Source organism: Dipodomys spectabilis, unplaced genomic scaffold, assembly GCF_019054845.1.
Source record: "Dipodomys spectabilis isolate Male_0828 unplaced genomic scaffold, ASM1905484v1 ptg000477l, whole genome shotgun sequence".
NCBI classification, from domain to species: Eukaryota; Metazoa; Chordata; class Mammalia; order Rodentia; family Heteromyidae; genus Dipodomys; species Dipodomys spectabilis.
Window position 1 is genome coordinate 180,054 of NW_024871154.1, and position 5,268 is coordinate 185,321.

Consider the following 5,268-nt stretch of genomic DNA (forward strand, 5'->3'; position numbering starts at 1 on the left):
GCCTTCATGCAGGGAAATGATTGATCTCTACCAGGGGTCCCTGGATATCATGGCTCATCTCCAAGAAATTGAAGTGCTGAACCACAGCCCGAGGACTGCATCATTCTATACTCAGCATGTGTCCTAGTTGTTCTTTGCCATTGCTCATTCAGAGCAAAATTCTGTAGGGATCTTTGTGTGGGATCTTGGCCGTCAGTGGTTGTATGGTTGGGAGAGATGAGAAGCAGAAGGAACAGCTGAAGGTTGTGGGTAGTCAGAGAGTTGAGGAGAACTCCCCAAACTTGTCTCCCTTTTCTCACTCAATGACAGAAGTCCCTCTCCCTCGGGTTGCTGGGCAATACCAAAGTTTACTGAAAACTCGGTAGCATTCATGGCAGTCTGAATGCCTGACCTTCTAAGCTGTCTGGAGATTGGACCTCATCTTCTTCAGGGGTCATGTTCAGGTGTCATCAACCTGAAGTGGACCATGGTGAAGCTGCGTTTCCAGCTTCTTACCTTCTCCAGGAATAGGTTTTCCTGCAAAACAGGGATAACCATGGATCTAGCTTATGAGGTTGAGTGGATTAAATGAATTGATACATGTGGCATGTCTGGAACATAGTCACTGCCCTATAAATGGGCTATTGTTATTATTTTCAGTCATTCTACAATATACAACTGGAGCACTGACCCATCTATGAGTGAGATCCAAACAGAGTTTCAGAGAGGCATCTGGTCTAGCAATCACCATGCATGTGCCATCCATTTGGAAGACTGAGAAAGCATCTGGGTATTTGCTTCATTTTTGAATCAATGATGCTGAATAGGAGAAAGGAAGAAGGGGTGATGGAAATAGGGGTCCTGGGGTGGGAAGCATCAGCACTGGGCATAAATTCTTCTTGGAGCACTAAGGTAGGGATAGATAGGTTCCAAGGACTCTTATGCATACCCCTCCCTTCTGAAGAATGAGGTTTGAGGCTGATAGGTCTTAGGAAGCCAGGGATTTGTGAGTGCAATGAGCAAGTATCTCAGAGAAAGGGCTTTGATGGAGAGCTGGAAGAAATCACAGTTGGTCCCAAAGATTAGAAGATAGAGTTGTATGTGAGTGTATGCTCCTTGGGTTAGTATGTGGACGAAGAGGTGAGGAGGGAGGGGAAGAGGGAGGCAGAGCAGAGAAGGTTTTCACCATCTTTTCCTCTTCCTGTCCATGGTTTGCACTGCTCACAGACTATTGGGACTAGGTGCCTGTCAGGGCAAATGCAATTGTGTAGTCTTTGGCTCTGAGCCATTGTTCTCTGGAAAGACAGAGGCTCTGGACAGGGAGAAAAAGCAGAGCAGTAAGATGTAGATCACACATAACAGTCGCTGGCTGGACAAAGGCCTCAGTGGTAGGAGATTTTCCTCTGAAGAAGACTGAGACCCACAGCCTCCAAGAAGGATATAAATGGGCCCGTGCTGAGGTCAGGCAGGATGACATAGGATAGTGGATAGTGTGTGGGACAAGACCAGGCCTCCATCCTGCTGTAACTCCACCTGGCTGTGGGCTTTGGGGTTGGGTCTCACCTCCCTAAACTCATTCTTTCTCTATGGATGGATCACCGAGAGATGATAGAGTTTTGTTCTGAAACCAAGTTACGTAGGATGCTGGCTGTGTTAGTCAGAGTTCTCCAAAGGAACGGAACCAATAGTGTGTGTGTGTGTGTGTGTGTGTGTGTGTATACACAATGGGTGTTTGTAGACTGGAGAGCTTGAGAAACCAGTCCAAAAAACTGGAAGCCTCAGAACAAGGGAGACTCATGATGTAATCCCATGCTGAGGCTGAAAGTCTGGCAGGTCTCAGAAGAGCTGATGTTGCAAGTTTGGAGTCTTCTGTCCATGGGTGACAAAGCAGCTAAAATATACCCACTCAAGGAGAGTCAAGTACACAAAAGCATGAACTTCCCTCTCTTCGATGTTTTCCTTTGGTCCAGACCCAGTCTATTCCTACTTCAAGGATAGGTCTTCTCCACAGTGTGTTGACCCATGTATCCATCAGCAAGTATGCATTACCAATTTTCTAGGAGTCTCTTTTTTTCTTTTTTTTTTTATTATGAAAATAATGTACAAAGTGGGGTTACAATTACATGGACAAGATAATGAGCACATTTCTTTTTTTTTTTCTTTTTTTTGGGTCTGGTCATGGGGCCTGAACTCTGGGCCTGGGCGTTGTCCCTTAGCTCTTCAGCTCAAGGCTACTGCTCTACCACTTTGAGCCACAGCGCCACTTCCGGCTTTTTTCTTTTTGCTTATGTGGTGCTGAGGAATCGAACCCAGGGCCTCATGTATGCAAGGCAAGCGCTCTACCACAGAGCCACCTTCCTAACCCTAATGAGTACATTTCGTATCAAGTATTGTAGCCTCCTCCTTTGTTTCCTCTTCTCATCTCTTCCCATCCTCCCCCTTGCCCCCCAGCCAATCCTCCTCTCCCCTCTCCCCCCACCAAGGTTGTAAAGTTCGTTTTCAACATAATGATTTGTACATCTCATTGTTGCAATGGGTCTACCTGTATCCCTATTTAAACGATTTGTTTTTTCCCTTCCCCTCCACAAATTATACCAACATCAAATACATGAAAGCAGGGGTTATACAGTGGGGGAGTGACATACAAAGCAACAAAGAAATAATCATATAAATGTGTTAGAAACAATTGCATGAAAGCAAAAAACATTTGAATACATGTCTTAGGATTCATTTCCCTAGGAGTCTCTTAATCCAGTCAAATTAACAATGAGTATTAACCATCACATTGGTCAAGTGATGGGAGTCACATCTTGTGCCTGGCAAAGACTTCCAGGGAGGAAATTCAGCTTTGAGCTCACCTGGTGTATGAGAGGGAAATTCATATGGGTACAGCCCAAGTCTACACAGCACCCTACAATTGCTCAAGATACATGTGTTGAAGGGAGACAATTCAATGATTGGTACAACTAATATATCAGTTTCTTTAGACATTGCATCTTCCTTGGGAAAAGCTTTAAGCCCCCTTTCCCTTCCCTCTTGCCAGTGGTGCCTTGCCCGAGTGGGCATAGAACAAGGTTGCTAGTAGAATTTGTATAATGTGGAGACAGGGTTGAAAGTGTGTGGAGGTTGGGACTGGATGTAGCAAGGATTGTTCCAACTCCAGGGTAATACAGTGGACAGCCTGGCTGAGGTAGCATTTCTAGCCTTAGCACTGTTGCCTGCTTTCCTATTTTCACTGGGTTATCACTACCTGTACTGACCCAGCCCACGTGGCAGGAGCTCATCCAAAGGCAAAGGCAAAGTCAGATGGAAGCGAGACTATTGCAAGACTGTTCCAGGTCCATCCTTGTCATGATGAGGAACCTGTGAGCTACACTGAAGCTCCAAGACAAGGCAGCTCCAGTCCCTGTCTCTGCCTTTCTATTCCTAACATACTTCTGTGGAAGGAGTAGAAAGGAGCATGGAGTGGGTTAAGAATAGGAAGGAAAGCTAGACACCTGCAGTCAGTAATCTTAGCTATAGGGGAGACTAAGATCTGAGGATCATGATATGAAGCCAGCCCAGGCAGGAAAGTCCAAGAAACTTCATCTTTTTTATTTTTTATTTTGCCAGTCTTGGAACTTGAACTAAAGGCCTGCACACTGTCCCTGAGCTTCTTTGGGCTCAAGGTTAGCTCTCCACTACTTGAGTCACAGAACCACTTCCAGCTTTTTCTAAGTAGTTTATTGGAGATAAAAGCCTCACAGACTTTCCTGCCTAGGCTGGCTTTGAACTAAGACCCTCAAATCTTAGCTTCCTGAGTAGCTAGGATTCCAGGCACCCAGCTCAAGAAGCTCTTATTAACTAATGAAAATTAACTAATGAATAGCCAGGAAATAGAACTGTGGTTCAAGTGGTAAATCGCTAGCCTTGAGTGAACACACCAAGGGACAATGTCCAGGCCCTGAGTTCAAGCCCCAGTAATGGCACAAAACAAAACAGAACAAAACAAAAGAATGTGAAGAGACTTACTCCATGTCTCTAACACCATAGGTTCACAGCCTGGTGTAACTATTCACTGAAAGGGAAAGCTGTGAATTCCAAAAATGGCAGGCATGCTCAGCCTATATATGAAGACCAAAGCAAATGTGAAGATGGTACAAATCTTCCTGTCAGGCCCACAATTCTAGATGTGCTGATATTTGCAGCATGGAGCTGGCCACATGACAGTTCCTATATATGCTGTCTAAAACCCCAAACCACCCTCTACGGGAAAGCAAAGTCCAGAGGTTTTGTGTGTGTGTATGTGTGTTTTCTGTATATCCTTATCTTAGTCCCTCTGACTAATTAAAGTATTTGTTGATTTCCAGCCCATAGTTTCAATCAACCAAAGGGGATTTTCAAAGACTTGGTATGCTATTGGCAAAACATTCTTCCAGCAAAGAAATAACATTCCCCAGACCTGCAGAGACCTGTTGGAGAGAAGCTGAATACTCTGGTCTTCAGCGTTCACCCACAAGCGCCAAACTCCTGCTGGATCTGGGGCCATGTACAGAGCAGACTCTGTACATAAACCCTGCATTTTGTCCCACTCTTCCTGTTTGGTCCCACTGACAATATTTGCTTTCCTTTGTTCTGAGACTTTTTATTTCTTGGATTATTTTCCCCAGCTCTCCTGTCTACCACTAGTCATCGTATACACACACACACACACACACACACACACACACACACACACACACACACACAGCTTTCAACATTAAAACCCCAGCTTTGGGCAGGCATGAGATCAGTCTTGCAATGCCCTTTCCATCTTCATGGCCTTTTGCAGTAAGCTCAGGTTCCTTTCCTCTGACATTTGTGGGTCATTGCAGAAACTGCAGTAAGAGGCTGGAAAACATGTCCAGGGTTCTAGAACATTTCATGGACCAGGTTAGGACCAAGTGAAGCCACAAGTTTTTGTATCTATGGTCTCAATTTGTATGAAGCATTTGTGTAGGAAAACCCAATTCCAAGGAGTCAAGCCAACACTTGTCACCATGACCCCAATCACAACAGCTGGGAATAGCCTCCGAAGTCCATCTGAGTCAAGGTTAAGAGACTGCTTTACTTGTGGACATTTCTACCAAGGCTTGTTTTCAGACTTGGGGTATAAGAGTCCTAGAGAAGCTGGTGGGATTCCCAGAATCATAAGACAGTATTTGACAACTTGGCTACCAGAAGGAGAAATGGTACATTTGACTTTCCAGGTCCACAGGACTGCCCATCTCCCTCCTGCTCCCCTAGGATCCTGTAATCCTGAGGATCTAG